Source organism: Vipera ursinii, assembly GCF_947247035.1.
Source record: "Vipera ursinii genome assembly, chromosome: W".
Lineage (NCBI taxonomy): Eukaryota > Metazoa > Chordata > Lepidosauria > Squamata > Viperidae > Vipera > Vipera ursinii.
The window spans coordinates 2,167,398-2,187,904 of NC_139522.1; positions in this window are offsets into that span (position 1 = coordinate 2,167,398).

Genomic DNA, 20,507 nt, shown 5'->3' on the forward strand with positions numbered 1-20,507 from the left:
AGTACTAAAGCACCCAGACCCTAGCACCCCATTTATTATTCAGGTGGACTCTTAGCGATGGAGCAGTGGGGGTGGTTCTTTTACAAAGGAACAGCCAGGGTGCCCTACAACCATGTGTGTATACCTCCAGAAAACTCACTGACACTGAGAGGCAATGGACAGTTTGGGAAAAGGAAGATTATGCAGTCCGCTGGGCACTCTTACCATGGAGGCATTTCCTGGAAGGGAGTAAGACCCCCTTTGAGGTGTGGACTGGCCATAAAAACCTAGAAGCCCTAAAAACTCCCTAGAGGTTATTGCCCAAGCAAGTCCGGTGAGGTCAGTATTTTAATTGCTTTAATTTCACAATGTTACCTCCTTTTTGGGGGGTGGGGATTCTTAGCCGATGCACTATCCAGGATGCCTCAATACAACAGCTCCAAACAGGAAATAGTCAGATTGGTCATCCCATCCCACCAGATTGCAACACCAGTCAACATCTGAGTGCAGGCAAAGGTGAAGCCCCAAATTGAGGAAAGCATAGCGGAGACCCTAAAGGCAGCACTAGAGGGGGACAAATGGTTCCAAGCCCACAAAAATGAATGTACAATACAGGATGGTCTCGCCTGGGTGGGGGCCAAACTGTATGTTCCTGAAAGCCAAAGGTTACTAATACTAAACATTACACTTAATTAAATGCCAATTTTGGTGGCTGTCACTTAAAAAAAACATTCATAGTTATGTGTCCAGCTGCCCAGTTTGTGCTTTAGCCAAGAGGCAGCAGGAAGAAACACCAGGATTCCTCCAGCTGGTGGCAGAGCCTAACATCCCCTGGAAAGAAATTTCTATGGACTTCATGATGGAGCTACCAGAAAGCTCAGGAAATACCATAATCTGAGTGATCACTGATTTATTCTCTAAGCAAGTGCATTTTGTGCCCTGCCAAAAAATTCCTTCCGCCTCCACTTGGGCTAAATTGTTCATCCACCACTTCTATAGACTGCATGGTGCTTCACAAGTGCAATTCACTTCAAAATTCTGGCAAGAGTTTTTAAAACTTCTTGGGACATTCCAAGGGCTTAGTTCCAGTCACCATTTGAAAATATATGGGGGGTGTGAATGTACGAATGGGGTCCTAGAACAATACCTGAGATGTTATATTAATTACCAATAGGACAATTGGACTGAACTCCTCCCTTTCACTGAAGTGGCCTACAGTATAATAACTCTGTACATAGCAGCAACGGGTTTACCCCTTCCAAGGTGGCTACGGGACAAGACTTTGTGCCCATGCCTGAATTGCCCGTCACACACACACACACACACAGCATTTCAACTTTAAAGGACTAGGTTGCCCAGTTACAGAATACCTGGCCAGTGGTCAGGAAATCATTGGAGGAGGCCAGAGACACTTATAAAAAACATGGAGATAAAAAATGAATGAATCCCAAAGATTTTAAAATAGGGGACCAGGTCTACCTCTCCACAAAATACTTGCAATACAGACAACCTTCCAAAAAACTGGGACCAAAGTATGTTGGCCATTTTCCCCATCAAAAGAATCATCAACCTGGTCACAGTTGAAGTTGAATTGACAAAATCCCTTAGGCACATTCACCTGATTTTCCATTGTAGCCTCCTAAAATTGGAAAACCTGTCCCCACTGCGGCCGATGCCGCCTCCACTACCCAAACCACTCATGATTGAGAGGGAACAGCATTCTGAAATCAAGGACATTTTAGACGACGGGTGTCAAACTTTCCACATCACGTGACGTGTTGCGATGTATCATGACTTTTTTTGCCTTGCCGGAGCTAGGGTGGGCGTGGCCTCCATATCATGCAACCCGCCCATGGGCCGACAGTTTTACACCCCTGTTTTAGACTCTCGCAAACACTGAGGAAAGCTCCAGTATTTAGGTGTGTGGAAAGACTTCCCTCCCTCCAAAACTGAATGGGTAGACCTTAATCATGTTAAAGTGGCTAAACTCAAATGCTTCCATAACCAATATCCTGATAAACCAAAATAATTCACTTGTCTAACTGTGCATTTACCTTGGTTTTCTTTCTCTGTTGTGTCTTTCTGTTTGTTTTGCAGGACTGATGTCCTTGTCAAGGGGGGGGCAGCATGTCAGATCCACCACCTTTGGCTTGGTGCCTTTTTGGCATCCTGCCATCAACTGGGGAAGGGAGGGGGGAACAAATGGGCAATAAATCTGTATACCTTTATGATGGGAAATTGGGAGGGGGAATTGACAGTTGAGGAAGAACAGAGCATTTTGGAATCTGGTCCGTGCTGGCATCTTCAAGGCCGTGTATCCTGAAATGTAAATTCTATCATTCCATCCAGCCAGATAGCAGCTCCTGCCTCATGAGAGCACAGAGGAACCCCAAGGGACTAGTGACTGATAAAGTAACCCAGGTGCTGAAGGGCACTCTAACAAATGACAAGCAGTTCAACCTCCATAAGGATGAGCTCTCATTGAGGGATGACTTGGCATGGATGGGGACCAGACTTTATATGCCTGGTAGTCAGAGAACCCAGGTTCTACAGCAGAGCCACCATTCGAAAACAGCTGGACACTTTGGGTTTGTAAAAACCCTCCATCTTGTGAAATGCCAACTTTGGTGGCCATACATGAAAAAAGACATTGAGGCCTATGTGGCCAGCTCCCCGACCTGTGCAGCAGCAAAAGGACACCTGGGTAAGACTCTGGGGGTTGCTGCAGCCTGTGGCCAGCCCCACCACCCCATGGAAAGAAATCTCCATGGATTTTATTGTGGAGCTGCCAGAAAGTTTGGGGAACACAGTGATTTGGGTCATAATTGACCTTTTCTGCAAACAAGCCCACTTTGTGGCTTGTCCTAAGATACCATCTGCACAAACTCTGGTGAGGCTCTTTGTACAAGATGTGTACATGGGGCCCCAGAGAGAATAATTTCAGTTCAGGGGGTACAATTTATTTCTAAGTTCTGGCAGGAGTTTCTGAAGCTGTTGGGGACCTCCGAGGGGCTCATTTCCTCGCACCACCACCAGACTAACAGATCTTGTGAATGCACAAATAGCATGTTGGATCAGTACCTCCATTGCTACATTAATTACCAACAAAATGGCTATTTGGAGAAGTCACATATAATGACTCTGTCCATAGGAGTACAGTGGGGTCCAGGATGTTTAGGCACTGACCCTTGGTCATGTCCACTTCAATCCCAACCCACCATCGCTGCTGAACCACAGCAGGCTTTCCTCTTCTGCTGGCCCATTGTCAGTGATTGTCCACTGCCAATGGCCCCCTGGACCTCCTCCCAGCCCATTCCCTGAGGCACAATTTGACCAGGGAATTTTGCTTCACGAAACAAGTAACCACCTGCCAATTGGGTGGCGGGTGGTAGTAGCAATGACGCTGGGGGGTAGCATGCAATTGGCAGCAGGGGACGATCATGGGAGCTGGGGGGGGGGGTCAGCACACAATGGCAGTGCGCTATTGGTGGTGGGGAGCGATCGCAGGGGCTGTGGGGGGGAAGCATGTGATCGCGGGGGCAGCCCTCCTGGCAACCCACACAGCTGCTTTTTACTCCTCATGCAGCACCTGCAGCAGCTGAGACAGCTGCTGTCAATCCATCACTCAGAATAGAGCTGGAAGTGACCTTGGAGATCTTCTAGTGGAATGCCCTGCTCAAGCAGGAGACCCTATACCATGTCAGATAGGTGGCTGTCCAGTCTTTTCTTAAAAACCTCCAGTGGTGAAGCACCCACAACTTCTGAAGGTAAGCTGTTCCACTGGTTAATTGTCCTCACTGTTAGGAAGTTTCTCCTTAATTCCAGGTTGCTTCTCTCCTTGATTAGTTTCCATCCATTGTTTCTTGTCTTGCCTTCTGGTGCTTTGGAAAATAAGTTGACTCTCTCTTCTTTGTGGCAGCCCCTCAAATACTGGAATACTACTATCATGTTACCCCTAGTCCTTCTTTTCTAAAGACTGGCCATACCCAATTCCTGCAACCGTTCTTCATATATTTTTGTCTACAGGCCCTTAACCATCTTAGTTGCATGCCACATTAGCCAACTGGGTAAAATGTTTGCAAAACACCTGGCCGGTTCTCTGTAAAGAATAGAATAGAATAGAATAGAATAGAATAGAATAGAATAGAATAGAATAGAATAGAATAGAATAGAATAGAATAGAATAGAATAGAATAGAATAGAATAGAATAGAATACTTTATTGGCCAAGTGTGGTTGGACACACAAGGAATTTGTCTCCAGTGCATAAGCTCTCAGTGTACCTACAAGTAATAGTGATAATCATGATCATAAACAACATGAAAATACATTTATCATAAATTGTAAAATACAACACTTCATCATAAATCATAAGATGCAACACTTAGTGATAGTCATAGAATACTAGCTAAGCAAACAACATAAATCATACTAGGATACTAAAAAACTATAAATTGTAAGATACAAGCAACAAAGTTATAGACATAAGAAGATGATAGGTAATAGGAAAGATGAGGAGTATCATAGTAATGCAGCTTTACTAAGTAGTTTGACAGTGTTGTAGGAATTAGTTGTTAAGCAGAGTGACGGCATGAGGGGAAAAACAGTCCTTATGTCTAGTTGTTCTGGTGTGCAATGCCCTATAGCGTCATCTTGAGGGAAGAAGTTGAAATAGTTTATATCCAGGATGTGAGGGGTCTGTAGATATTTTCACAGCCCTCTTTCTTGCTCGTGCAGTATACAGGTTCTCAATGGAAGGCAGGCTGGTAGCAATTGTTCTTTCTGCAGTTCTAACTATTCGTTGAACTCTACAGTTTGTTTGGTTGCAGTTCTAAAGCACACAGTTATAGAGGTGCAAATGACAGACTCAATCATTCTTTTGTAGAACTGTATCATCAGCTCCTTGGGAAGTCTGAGCTTTCTGTTTTGGCGCAAGAAGAACATTCTTTGTTGTGCTTTTTTATGACATCTTTGATGTTAGGTATCCATTTTAAATCTTGAGATATTATAGAACCTAGTAACTTGAAGGTCTCTACTGTTGATACTGTGTTGTCTAGTATTGTAAGAGGTTGTAGAATAGTACGGTTTCTTCTAAAATCTACTATCATTTCTACAGTTTTGAGTGTGTTCAGTTCAAGATTGTTCCAGCTGCACCACAATGCTAGATGTTCAACCTCCCATCCGTATGCAGATTCGTCGTTGTCTCGAATGAGGCCAGTCACTGTTGTATCATCTGCAAACTTCAGTACTTTATCAGAGAGCTCTTTTGAGATGCAGTCATTGGTATATAGAGAGAAATGGAGAGAGCACACAGCCAGGTTTTTTTTGGGGGGGGGGGCTGTGCTAATTGTACAGGTATCTGGTGTGATTTTGCTTAGCTTCACTTGCTGCTTCCTGTCTGTTAGAAATCTTATGATCTATTTACAGGTGTGGTCAGGCATGGCTAGCTGATTTAATTTAGTGAGAAGAATATCTGGAATAATGGTATTGAATGCTGAGCTGAAATCTACAAAAAGGACCCTTGCATAGGTCTTTGGAGATTCAAGATATAGGATGTAGTGCAGAGCCATATTAACAGCATCATCTGCTGATCTATTTGCTTGGTAGGCAAATTGCACGGGGTCTAACAGTGTATCTGTGATGGTTTTCAGGTGGGCCAGCACTAACCTTTACTTTTTTCTCAATCTTAAAACCATTTTTTCCATCAGTTCTATTTGATCTTCTAATTTCATATTTTGTTAACATATTTGCCATCTCATTATTAATCTTAAACCCTGCTTTAATTTTCCTATTAATATTTCTACTCCCTCTACTGGATTTTCTAATATTAACACTAAATCATCTGTAAATGCCCTTAACTTATAAGTTTCTTTTTTAATCTTAACTCCCATATTCCTCTCAACTTATACTATTCAGCACCTCCAAAAGTGGAAACAGTGGACATCCTTGTCTTGCCACTTTTTAAATCTCACAAGGTTTTGTTAGTTCTCCATTAACAACTATTTTTGATGGAATGTAGTAAGAAGGTTGATCCCCAGGAGGAAAAGGGTGCATTCAACTCAGTCCGAATGTCACATGTGAGAGAAAGAGGCTGAAGACAGCTCCTCCCTAATAGTTGTAGATATTGTTGTCAACGCTGTGACAATGGATGTCATCGCTCTGACAACTGAGAACCAGCAGCCATTTTTACTTTCGCTTTTAATCTGCCTTTCTATTCTTTTAGAGTTCAGATGTAGAAGGGGGGATGGGGTAAATGCCTGAGGATTTAGCTAGCCATAACAATGTAGAAGTGTGGAAACTCAAGGATGTGTTCTGATAAGGTTTTGGCAGGCTGAGGGGCCGGAGAGGAAAGCCCTTGTTTTGTGCTAATTGGGGGATGTGATTTATGACAGCTCTTGTGGGGTGGGAATTGCAATTTGTTACTTTGTATCTGGGAGGAGGGAATCTCATTCTTGGGTTCAACTATGTAAGTGCCGATACTTTGTTTCCTAAATAAAAAGTTCTTTAAGGAAGAATTCTTGCCTTGAAGTTCTTTTACTGGTTTCATCTATCAGAACCATGACATTAACCCAAGAATCCTATCTACTCTAACATCCTTTGGGGTCCTGAGCTCCAGTCACCTTCCCAAATCAGAGGGGAGGTAGACAAAGATTCAGGGAAGATTCAGCATGGAGAAGAAAGATGCACCCACAACCAGCACCCCGACCATGGCAGCTGCCTCAGCAGAGGGAGCGCAAGCCCTTGTGTCGTTGGAGAAAGTGAGTTCGGAACTTCTGGCAGAGGGAGCGAGACCCAATATGTGGGAGCTATTGTGGTCCTTGGAGTGGACCCTGCCCAGTGGAGACCCTAAGCATCCCGAGGCAGCCCAATCGAGGAAGAGTTCTTCGAGAGTAGCTGAGTCGGAGTTGCAAGTGGGTGCTTCACGGGAATCATGCTTCCCTGATCAGAGAACAAAAAGGTAGGCAGCAGCAGAAGATTCGGATGAGTGGAAGGACCTGTGTGCAGTCTGTAGCCAATCGGTGGAGAGGTTGGTGGAGAAGTTCGAGGGGCTAGATGTGGGAAGCGAGGGACAGGTCACCCACTTCTTGCCCACTAGTGAGCATGATGACTGGTGAGATCAGCACCAATCTATGCCCAGAAGAAGCCTTAGCCCCAGTGACAGAGCTCGGGCAGCTACTCCATGCTCAGAGCCACCAGCATCGACCTCAAGCCCAGTGGGAAGGAAGAGTCCTGACCATCAGTCACGGGGCGACAGTCCGGGCCATCGTTGAGCATCAAGTAGTCCAGAGCTCCACTTGCGACATGACAGCCTTGTCTATTGGAGAAGCTCTGATCGGCATCATTTGTCACGGTCTCCTGACAGGCACCACTGCTGCGAAAGCTCCAGATGGCAGTATCATTATGACAACCCCAAGAGATGCCCACGCTACCGAAGCCCAGACTGTCACCGATACCGTCAAAGCTCTGATTGCTACAGGTACCATGAAAGCACTGTTACTACCATCGGTCACGCAGCCCCGATTATCACCACCGTCATCACCTGAGCCAGGGACCTGCGCTTAGAGCCAACCTGAACATAAAGGTTCAATGCGACTTGGTTCAACAGCTGGGGCAACTGTGCTATCTGTTGGACAGACAGAAACCACCAGGTGCAGAGTAGCCACTGGGGGGAGAGGGCAGCAGAAGTTGGGCATGCAACCACAGCTGGGAGGACAACAGCAATTAGTTGGGCAGCAACCCGTAATGGCACCACCTTTTAAGGCCACTTTTGATGGCGATCCGGAGAAGTTGATTTTCTTCCTCAATCAGATGCATTCCCACATGAACCAAAATGCCAATTTTTACCCTGACCCCGCTGCCCTGGTCAATGTTGCAGCCAATTTAGAGGGAGAAGCATCTGAGTGGCTAAATAACTTGTACAATGTTCAAGCACCTGAACTAGGAAACCTCCATCTCTTCATCTGAAGTTTGAGAACCAGATTTGAGGATGAGTCCATAGTTCTCAAAGCTGAAAAATACATTCACAAGCTGAAGCAAGCCGGCAGGCTGCATTGAAATATGTGCGAGAATTTCAGAGGGTGGCAGGTCGGATTGAGAGGTGGCCAGAGCACTCCCTGGAGCATCACTTCAAAGAGGGGCTAGATGACTAGCTATCCCAGGCCTGCATCACTCGGGGAGTTCCTGATCAACTACAAGAGTGGCAGTGAAGCTAGACATTGAGCTTGCTCACTATAAGAAGCCGATTCCTCCAGAAACCGAGCCGAAGCCGAAACAAACTAGACAGCTGCCACCACAGAGAACCCCAGCAACCACCTAAGCCACCTTCGGGCCCACAGATCAAGTGCTTCAGATGTGGACAACAGGGACATCAAGCAGCAAATTGTCCGGTCCCGTATCCCAAGCAGAAAGGTAGATTGGGACCTCTGGGGAGGAAAAAACCCACCCAGCTGCCAACAAAAGAAAAGTCAAGCTGGGTAGCACAGGAACCTGTCACCCAGATCAGGGCTTTTCAACCAGTGGTACAGGTACCACCTGTGGTACATTGGCACCTGGCAGGTGGTACGTGATCATCCTAGAAAAGTGGTAGTGGGGGAGGGGAATGTGTTGAACTGGTGGCAGCACCGCACAAGCATGAGCGAGAAATGTCTGGAGCTGCAGGGCTGTCAGGGCTCAGCGAAAGCGCCAGGATCAGCGCTTCTTTGGAGCCGTCAGGGCTCAGTGGAAGCGCCAGGATCAGCACCAGGCTCCAGCTGGAACTCGGCACTGATCCTGGCGCTTCTGCTGAGCCCAGAAGAAGCACTGATCAGCTGGAATTTTGCAGCATCTCCAGGGTCTTGTGATTTACATTCAGATGCTTGGCAACTGATTCATATTTATGATGGTCACAGTGTCCCAGGGTCATGTGAAGTGACCAAAACCTGCTGCAACCACCCAGCAGATGAGGGGAATAAAAACCAAACACTCACCCCACCCCACCCCCGCTGCCAATCCTCAACAGAAATGCTCACAACATTGAAAACCTCGGACAGGAGTAAGAGCACGGGCAGGCAGGTGTCTTGCTCGGCTGTGGCTTGGGGGCACTTTTTTAAGTGCCATTGTAACTCCAAACAGTCACTAAGTGAACTGTTGTAAGTTGAGGACTACCTGTACTTCATCACTTTTTTCCTTTTTTTTGGTCATCAAGTTTTTTTTCTAATACAAGTTTTATTGATTTTTTAATATTTACATATAAATGTATTTGTGAAACAACATGGTGGTTGGGTAGTTAAAATAAAAAATAACCAATTGTAAATAGTTCAGGTTACATCAACAGAGATACCCTCTCTAATTTCCTTAGTGATTACATAGTCAAAATAAACAAGTTAATATATTTCTAGTTATAGCCCAGTCAATCAATAAAATTCAAGATATATTTTCAGTAATATATATTTTCTGCTTCCTGCCGTCCGTTTCTTTCTTCTTTGGAGGACCCTGAAAAGGGTCAAAAATCGCCCTGGAGGGGTGATTACCAAGAGGAAGACTTCCCTGCGATCGCGGAAGGGCAGCAGCCCTCCGCTGGAATCCGGGATCATCTCCTTTGGCCCAAAGAAGATGAGACCGGCCATAAAGATGGCCAATCAGTAAGCTGCTCCCTGCTGAAAGCCAAAAATACTACCTAGCACTAAGAAGCAATCTGGAGGACCTGGGTGAGCTTTTACCTTTCCTTTTTCCTTAATCATCTTCCTGTGGGACTTTCCTGAAAATCTCCTTCCCCTTGTTTTGAGAAAATGGCGAATATCTACTTTGGGAACAAATCTTAAAGTCTCAAAGTTACAAAAGAAATTCAATTAATTCAGCAAAGAATTTAAGCAATTTCATCTGTATCTACTAAAAAGCTTCTTTTTGTTACTGGGGATTCACTATCCCATTTTCGCTCTAAACTATGAATTAAAGAAAAAATTTGGACTAATTTTACAAAAGTTCTATATTAATTTGGAAAAAGGAAAAAAAACCTCTTACATTGTATGTTATATGTTATTGAAGACATCTTGTGGTGTAACCTGGTACAGCAAGTAAACTTCCTTTTTCTGTTGTGAGAGCTGACTGAATAACAAAGCTGTCCTTGAAGATAAGTGTGAGAACACCTGGCACTGATTACAACTCTTCAGGAGGTGGAAAATCTTTGAGTATTATTAAAACAGCCTCCATGGAAGATTTAACTGCAAACAACAACGAAATGAATGAATACACCCCACCACTTGATTATAAACTGATACTAGACACGATCTTGGCAATGACAGAGCAAATTAAAGCCAAACTGCAAGAAAAATCTGACAACTTAAAGCCACCAAATCAAACTCTGAATTTAAATGAGGAAAAGATAACCCAAAACCAAATAGAAGAAGTGGAAACTAACATCAAAATAAGAGATTTTAAAGAACAACAAAAACAACCTACAGAAAACCTTAAAGTCCAAACTTTAATGGTAACTACAAAACTTACAAGCCAAAAAACAACAACACCTGAACAAAGCAACATCAAGAGTGAAGACACTAAAGGCCTCCAAATATACTATATTGAGAATTCAATTAATCCAATGACAACCATAATACCAGCTACTACTTTCTACCTAAACCAGATAGAATTGGAAGTTCAAAAAGACTTGACTGATTTAATGACAACTATATTCTATCAACCACCAAAAACCGAACTATCAAAGAAAAAATACAATGGTTACAAAGGGGACATCTTCCTTGCAAAACTGACATTTGAATACGCTCCCTGGATTCAAATAAGGGGTATAGGAAGAAAGGAAGATACATTTGAGAATTTAAAGATACCAAGAGCGAAGTATGATTGGCACAAAAGGAAGCCAAGAGTTAGATTTAAAAAAAACTGAACTTGTTTCTCTTTTGGGATTCCTAAAGATAGACTATAAAAATATCTTTCTATGAATCAAGGGGAATCTCAAAAAAAGAAAATCACTTCCGGTGGCGACGTGACGCTGAAGACAGCCATCTCTGGGCTGTCCGCTCCGCGGCTTCGTAGAACCGCCGAAAACAGCACCGATCAGCTGTTTCGGCGGTTCGGAAGCCCCCTCCTCGGGAGAAGAGGAGGGGGTGAGGCCCCAGGTAGGGGTTGAGCTCTCCGGGGCCGCCTGAGCTTTTAGTTCGGGCGGCTGAAGGATCGAGCCCCCCCGAAGCCTGGGTTTGCTCCGGGCTGCGCAACGCTTCTGCTCCGTGCTTTTGGGAGCAGAACCAAGCGTTAGCAACCACCCCTGCCAGAAGGAAGGACTTTGGAGTGTGAAGAGGCAGGCAGAGCGATACAGGAGATCAAGGTGAAAGTGGATTTTTGTTCTCTAGTTCAACGGATTTTATGGACTTTAAAAGTGAAAGTGCGTAGCAAGTGAAAGTGGGGGAAGATGGCGGCTAAAACTTCTAAAGTTCTCAGGAGTGCGGGGGCTTCCCCGGTGCAACAGTCCTCGCTGCAAGCCTTATTGCCTCCTGCACCTGCTCCGGCACTGACGGTTAAAGACCTACAGGACGCTTTGGAAAAGCACTCACAACAAATAGCAGATATTATAGATGAAAAGATGGAAAAGCTGGAGGAGAAGTTTACAGCAATGAGGGCAGACATCTTGCCTGCACTTCAAGGTATGGCTTTATGTATTGAATGCTTGGACGAAAAAATGGAAGATCTTAGCCAAAATAATTCCAGATTCGAAGCAGAAGTGTTAGAGAATGAAAATGTGATGGATAAAATGGACGGTGACTTGACTCTGGTCCAGTACCACCAGATGGAGTTTGCTATCAGAATCAGAGGCTTAAAAGAGAATCCTAAAGAAGATTTAAAGCAGATAGTCTCTGAGGCTTTGGAAGTGGTACTGGGACAGTCAGCAGCTGAAATTGAGGGAAATATAGACAAAATCTTTCGTGTGAATTCATGGATTGCAAGGCAAAGGAAGCTACCTAGAGATGTGGTGGTTTATTTCACAAAGAGAGCAATCAGGAATGAAGTTATCCAAGTTTCTTATGATACTAAGCTTGTGGTTGCTGAGCAAGAAGTTTTGGTTTTAAAAGAGATTCCTCCAAGAATTTTAAGGAGAAGGAAAGATTTTGCTTTTCTGGCACAGGAACTTAAGAAACGCGACATCAAGTTTAGATGGGAGATACCAGTGGGCATGGTGGTGATGCATGAAGGCACGAGACACCGTTTGGTCACAGTGATCCAGGCACGTGATTTTTACAGCAATGTTTTAAAAGCAACCCCTTTACCACTTTTGGAATCTGCAAAGAAAAATGGCGAGGGAAAGCCTCAAGATGCTGAAGGAACGCAGACAGATGAGAAAGCTACTGGAGGGGATCAAATTACAGCTTCATCGGAAGATGCCAGAGAGCAGAGGATGACGCGTGCTGCCTTGAGACGAGCGAGACGAGAGCAAGAGCAGGACCAGCAGAAAGTTATGGAACCTCCAAAGCATACCTATAGCGAAGCTGTGGGAGGGGCGCGGCCTAAGGAAGTTAAGGGACTCGTGGCAGACGTGCTCCAGAAGCTTTGGGTCGCTAAGGATGGCGACTAAGTTTCTAACTTGGAATGTCAATGGCTTAAACTCACCACAGAAGAGAAAGAAAGTTTTTCAATACTTAAAACAATTTAAGACTGATGTTATTTGCTTGCAAGAAACACATATTAGGGTTATGGACCAAAAGTACCTATTGAACTCTAGATTGGGTACACAATTTAGTGCTTCTGCAATGAATAAGAAAAATGGAGTGGTTATTTATGTTAAGAATACTGTGACAGCGGAGCTAATAGAAGCAGATAAACAAGGAAGATATGTTATAATAGATTTGTTGTTAGAAGGCAAAAAAACGCTTTTGGTTGGACTCTACGCTCCTAATCAACAACAAGCTGATTTTTATAGTTCATTACACAGCAAGATTACTCAGTTGGATTATAAATCTTTTATTTTTAATGGGAGATTGGAACGGCGTCTTGGACGTACAACTGCACAAGTGTGGTTCTTTTAGGCATACTCCAAGCCACGCTAGATTGCCTAAATCTTTTTTTGAGATGAAGGATGATTTGGAGTTGCGAGACATTTGGAGAGAAAGACATTTACAAGAAAAGGATTACACTTTTTTTTCTGATAGACATCAATCTTTTTCCAGGATTGATTTTATATTACTGACTAATGATTTTTTTTCCAGGATCAAGAAGATAAAGATTTGTCCAAGAACTATGTCTGACCATAGTCCAGTTTGGTTAGAGATTGACAAGGATAATAGAGATCGGCGCTCTTGGCGCTTAAATGAGAACTTGTTTAGAAATCAGAGAAACGTGGAAGAATGTAAAAAACAGATGAAGGACTTTTTTGAAACTAACATGAATAAGGGTACTTCTATGGACATGGTTTGGGATGCTAGCAAAGCTTATATGAGAGGGGTGTTAATATATATGAACAACAAATACAGACGTAACTTGGAATTTAGGAGGGAAGAATTAGAGAATGAAATTAGGGAAAAAGAAAAGGCCCTAATTCTGAATCCATCGGATGTGAAGATCAAAGAGGTTATTAATTTGTTAAGAGGACAATTTGATAAGTTGATGGCTGATCAGGTGGCAACTAACTTACGGTTTGCTAGGCATAACACTTTTTGCAATGCCAATAAACCAGGTAGATGGTTAGCTTACAGGTTAAGGAAGAAGCAAAGGGCTTCTAACATAGATAAAATAGAACATAAGGGTAAGGTTGTGTATCAACAGGACCTTATTAAGGAAGCCTTTGTGGACTTTTATTCTAAATTATATGCTAAAGATAAGATTAATGAAGCAGATATTGATGTATATTTGAGGAATGCCAACATCCCGGTTCTTACACAAGAACAAAACGAAGAGATTAATCAATTGATAACAGAAGAAGAAATTCTTTTAGCAATTAAACAATTGAAGGTGGATAAAGCGCCAGGCACGGATGGACTGACTGCGGTGTATTACAAAAATCTACAATTGGAGATGATAAAGCCACTAAGGGAATTGTTTCAGACAATTCAAAGGGGAGGAAGGGTGCCTCCGTCTTGGAGAACTGCTTTTATTTCTCTGATTCCCAAGGAAGATCAGGACGTCACTCAAGTAAGAAATTACAGACCAATATCACTTTTGAACACGGACTACAAGATATTTGCTAAGGTTTTAGCTAACAGATTGATGAGGGTTTTGCAACAGATAATTCATGGGGACCAAACTGGGTCTATTAGTGGTAGAGAAATGAAAAATAATGTGAGGCATATAGTAGACTTGTTGGAATTTTTGGAAAGGAACAACCAGATCCCTGCGGCGCTGATCTTTATAGACGCCGAAAAAGCCTTTGATCAACTGGATTGGCAATTTCTGATGAAAGTTTTACATAAAATGAATTTTGGGGATAAATTCTTACAACCAATTAGGGCATTATATCAAAAACAAATAGCCCGAATAATAGTAAATAATAGTTTGACTGAAGTATATAATATTGAAAAGGGCACAAGACAAGGGTTTCTGACCTGGCAGAGATGGCAAAGATCTCGGCTTATTTGAAAGATCACTCGCAAGAACGTTATGTTATGGAGTGGAGAAAATGGATTGAGTATATCCAGAACAAATATGGGACTAAGAGGTTTCATGTAGCATTTGAATAAGTCTTCCTTTCTTTTCTTCTTCTTTTTTCTCTTTTTTTATATATATTTTATATTAATAGTGTTTGTAGTTATCCTATATGAGCCAGAGAGAGATAGATTTTAGAGTTTATGGTTGTTAGCATATGGATGTTTATGATTGTTTTTTTGGTTTTTTATACCTTGTACTTAGCTCTGGGAAGTCCGGGGGGGAGGGAGGGGTAGGGAGGGAGGGATAGGGGAGGGGTAGGGGGGATTGTTAAAGATAAAATGTATGATAAAACTTTTTAATAAAAAAAAGACAAGGGTGTCCGTTATCACCTTTATTATTTGTATTAATATTGGAGATATTATTGATTAAAATACGGAATTCGGAAAAAATTAAGGGAATTCAAATTAGAGATCAGGATTATAGACTGAGGGCGTTCGCAGACGATCTGGTTGTTACGGTGACCCAGCCAAAAAATTCTGTTGTGGACCTGATGGAGATAATAATGCAATATGGAAAGGTTTCTGGATTTAAGGTTAATATACAAAAAACTAAAATATTAGCCAAAAATATGACAGTATCGCAAAAGGCTCTTCTAGAAGGGTTAACTGGATTTGAGATTGTTAAAAGGGTTAAATATTTGGGGGTGTATTTGTCACCCTCAAATGCAAAGTTATATAAAAATAATTATGAAAAATTATGGGGAAAAATTCAAAAAGAATTGGAGAGTTGGGAAAAATTGCAATTGTCTCTACTGGGAAGAATTGCAGCAGTGAAAATGAATGTTTTGCCTAAATTTCTATTCTTATTTCAAATGATACCTATTCTTAAAAAAGACTCAAATCTGGAGGAATGGCAAAAGGGTATCAATAAATTTGTATGGGCAGGGAAAAGGCCACGAGTTAAATTTAAGATTATGCAGGACACGCGTGAAAGAGGTGGTCTTAAAATGCCCAACTTTAAATTCTATTATGAAGCTGCTGCGTTGTCAGCGATAAGTGATTGGATTAATTTAACACAAGGGAGATTATTAAATCTTGAAGGCCACGACTTGCTATTTGGCTGGCATGCATATTTATTGTATGATAAGAAGGTAGATAATGTGTTTAAAGTGCATATTTTAAGACAGGCATTGCTGAGAGTTTGGAAAAAGTATAGACATAAGCTAAACTATAAGATACCTTTATGGGCAATACCGAAACATGCAATAGAAAACATAAATGTTGGCTTCAAACATGATGTGACTACATACAAGGAAATCTTAAGTTTGGAGAGGAACGTATGGTGTTTGAAGCCGTACAATTTTCTACGAGAAGAGAAGATTGTTCAAACCTGGTTTCAATATGGTCAATTACGGGCCAGGTGGAAAGAAGACCAGAAAATTGGTTTCTCAATGACTGATGGAAATCTGGTAAAGCAAATTAGAAATCAGGGTCCAGCACATATCAAACGGATATATCTTGCATTGATAGAAATTGACTCAGAAACAGAACTTGTTAAAGATTGTATGATAAAGTGGGCTCAAAATATTCAAGAAGTTATCACAATGGACACTTGGGAAAAGATTTGGGTGAGGAATGTAAAATTTACGCAAGCTCAAAACTTAAGAGAGAACTTTTACAAAATGTTTTATAGGTGGCATTTAGATCCTAAAAAGCTTGCAAGTATGTATCCGAACTATCAACCTAAATGCTGGAGATGTGGTGGCGAAGACGCAACATATTTTCATATATGGTGGACCTGTAAAAAGGTTAAAGCTTTTTGGATTAAAATCTGGTGGAATATGCAGAAGATATTTAAGCAAAGGATAAAGTTTTGTCCGCAATTGTTTTTATTGGACATAACTACGGATACTACTGTTGTGGACACTAAGTTGATGTTGAACTTAATTACGGCAGCAAGACTTTTAGTAGGTCAATATTGGAAGAAGGAGGAACTGCCGACTATAGAAGAATTGACTTTAAAAGTTTCTGACCTGGCGGAAATGGCAAAGATTTCGGCTTATTTGAAAGACCATTCGCAACAACGTTATATTATGGAGTGGAAAAGGTGGATTGATTATATCCAGAGCAAATATGGGACTACAAAGTTTCATTTAGCATTTGTGTAAGTTTTTTATGTGATATTAGTATTGCTTGTAGTCATTTTATATGAGCTAGAGTGCGATAGACTTAATAGTTTATTGTTGTTAACATCTGGTTGTTTATGATTGTTTTTACCTTTATACCTTGTATTTAGCTCTGGGAAGTCGGGGAGGGGGGAGGGGGGAAGGGGTGGGGGGAGGGTTAGGGAGGGTTAGCAAGGGTTGGGTGGAGGGAGGGGGGGAGGGATTGTTAAAGATAAAATGTATTGTAAAACTTTTCAATAAAAAAAAGAAAATCACTGATTTTACATTTAGCTTTTAGATCTGTAAAGGAAATATAGCAGTCAGAGCAGTACTTTTGCAAAATAATCATGAAGGAATCCTACAATCCTGTGCCTACACCTCAAAAAAATTCACCGAGTATGAGAGGAGGTGGGCAGTTTGGGAGAAAGAAGCCTTTGCAATCCGTTGGGCTCTGTTAACCTGGCAGCACTACCTTGAATGGAGCAAAATGCCTTTAGAAGTATGGACTGATCACAAAAACCTAGAGGCACTAAAATCCCTGCACAAACTTTCCCCTAAACAAGTACGATGGGCACAGTATTTTAACCAGCTTAATTTCACCCTAAAGTATATACCGGGAGGAAAGAATTTTTTGGCTGATGCTCTATCCAGATTACCTCAGTATAAGAGCCAGCAAGAAGAACTCAATGAATCGATCATGCCTACTCCACAGATTGTGTCTCAAGTAACACCACAGAGAATCCAGTCCATGAAAAAACCAACCCCCGATGATCCTGTGACAAGAAAACTGAAGCAATAACTCCTCATTGATGATCCCTCGATGATCCTGTGACAAGAAAACTGAAGCAAGAACTCCTCAATGATCAATGGTTTAAAGACAATCATGCTGCCCTAACCTGTAGGGATGGATTAGCCTACAAAGGGGGAAAATTATATTTGCCTGAGACCCTCCGCCTCCACGCACTCCAGCATGTTCATGATGTGAAAGAAGCCAGACACTTTGGCTATTTAAAAATGCTACACTTGATTTGCCATCACTTTTGGTGGCCAGGTTTGGAAAAGGACGTAGAAAACTATGTCAAAAGCTGTGCAGTATGTGCCACCATGAAAAGAATTCCGGGGAAACCCCCTGGAATATTGCAGCCCGTTGCAGACCCTTCCCAGCTGTGGGAAGACATTGCCATGGATTTTATAGTTGAGTTGCCTGAAAGCAGAGGAAATATGGTAATATGGACTGTAATTGAACTTTTTTCAAAACAGGCTCATTTTATTGCCTGCAAGGGACTCCTGTCAGCCCAGAAACTGGTCAAAATGTTTCTTAAGGACATTTATAGATTTCGTGGTGCACCAAAATGTATAATCTCTGACAGGGGGGTGTAGTTTACAGCCAGGTTTTGGAGAGGGTTTTTGGCAATAATTGGTTCATTGCAGGGGTTGTTGTCGGCTTTTCATTCATCTACGAATGGGGCGGCTGAAAAAGCGAACTCAATGGTGGAGCAATACCTTAGATGCTATGTGGACTATCAACAAACGAACTGGACTGACCTCCTCCCTTTCACTGAAGTGGCTTACAACAACACCATTCATAGCAGAATTGGTTTTACACCTTTTTAGATTGCTACAGGGAAGGAATTCAACCCAATACCTGAGTATCCTCAAGAACCCTCTACCTCCCAGACTCTTGAACAATGGCTGGCGGGATGTGGGGAAGTATGGGACAAAACAAAGATTATGCTGAAAAAAGCCTCAGAGACCTATAAAAAACAAGCTGATAATAAAAGGGCTCCCCAGAGATTGTTCCATGGCCATCATGATGTTGCTCCTGGGGAGGGATGCCTGTGGGGGCCGGGCAGGGTTGGGGGAGATCCAGGGGGTCTCTGGTGGGTGGGGCAGTGGGCATGAGGCTTGTCCTGCAGTGTGAGGCGAGGCGAGGCGAGGCGAGGCGAGGGAGTGGGCAGGTTGGGGGTTAGAGTTAGGCTGCCGCTGCTTTCTCCCCAGGATGGAGTGCCCTGCCGCTGGTCACACCCAGCGGCAAAGGTGGAGTTTGGGAGGCAGCAGCAGGGCATGGTGTGGCCCAGCAGCAGGTGTGGCCCAGCAGCAGCAGCAAAGCTCATCCTCCCCACTCAAGCAGCCACCAGTGGCTCCTCGGCTCCATCTGAGTTGAAGAAAGCAGAGGCGCAGCAGCGGGATTGCTCTCAATAAGGCGGGCGCACACGAGTGAGCAATGCACCTGGCGTTGTTTGAGAGCAATCCTTCTGCTGTGCCTCCGCTTTCAACTTGAATGGAGCTGAGGTACCCAAGCCACTGCAGTTGTAGAATTGATGGAGATAATAATGTTATATAGGAAAGTTTCTGGATTTAAGATAAATATACAAAAAACTAAAATACTGTCTAAGAACATGACCGTAGCACAAAAGGCTGTTCTAGAAGAGCTAACGGGATTTGAAATAGTTAAAAAGATTAAATATTTGGGGATATATCTGTCAGCCTCAAATGTGAAGTTATATAAAAATAATTATGAAATGTTATGGGGAAAAATACAAAAAGAACTAGATAGTTGGAAAAAATTACAATTGTCTTTAATGGGAAGAATTGCAGCAGTGAAGATGAATGTTTTGCCAAAAATTTTGTTTTTGTTTCAAATGATACCTATACTTAAAAAGGATTTAAATTTGGAGGAATGGCAAAAAGGAATTAATAAATTTGTCTGGGCAGGGAAAAAGCCACGAGTTAAATTTAAGATAATGCAAGATACGCGTGAAAGAGGTGGTCTTAAAATGCCTAATTTTAAATTATATTATGAGGCTGCTGCTTTGTCATCGATAAGTGACTGGTTTAATTTAACACAAGGGAGATTATTAAATCTTGAGGGTCATGATTTGTTATTTGGTTGGCATGCATATTTATTGTATGATAAGAAGGTGGATAATGTGTTTAAGATACATATTTTAAGGTATGCTCTGTTGCGAGTTTGGAAAAAGTATAGACATAACTTAAATTATAAGATACCAATTTGGGCAATACCTAAACATGCAATAGAAAATATAAGTGTGGGATTCAAACAGGATGAGACTACATATAAGGAAATTTTAAGTCTAGAAAGGAATGTATGGCAATTAAAGCCATATAATATTTTAAAAGAAGAAAAGATTGTACAAACTTGGTTCCAGTATGGGCAATTACAGGCAATATGGAAAGAGGACCAGAAAGTTGGCTTTTCGATGACTGATGAAAATTTGGTAAAACAAATTAGAGATCAAGGTCAAGCACATATAAAAAGGATATATAATGCATTGATAGAAATTGATTCAGAAACGGAACTTGTTAAAGATTGTATGATAAAGTGGGCCCAGAATTTTCAAGAAGTTATAACAATGGATACTTGGGAAAAGATTTGGGTGAGAAATGTAAAATTTACACAGGCCCAAAATTTAAGAGAGAACTTTTATAAAATGTTTTATAGGTGGCACTTAGATCCTAAAAAATTAGCAAGTATGTATCAGAACTGTCAGCCCAAATGTTGGAGGTGTGGTTGTGAAGATGCAATGTATTTTCATATATGGTGGACCTGTAAAAAGGTTAAAGCTTTTTGGATTAAAATTTGGTGGAACATGCAAAAAATATTCAAGAAAAAGATAAAGTTTTGTCCGCAACTGTTTCTACTGGGCATTACTACAGATACTACTGTCGTGGACACTAAGTTGATGTTGAACTTAATTACGGCAGCGAGACTTTTAGTAGCGCAATATTGGAAGAAGGAAGAACTGCCGACTATAGAAGAATGGACTTTAAAAGTCTCC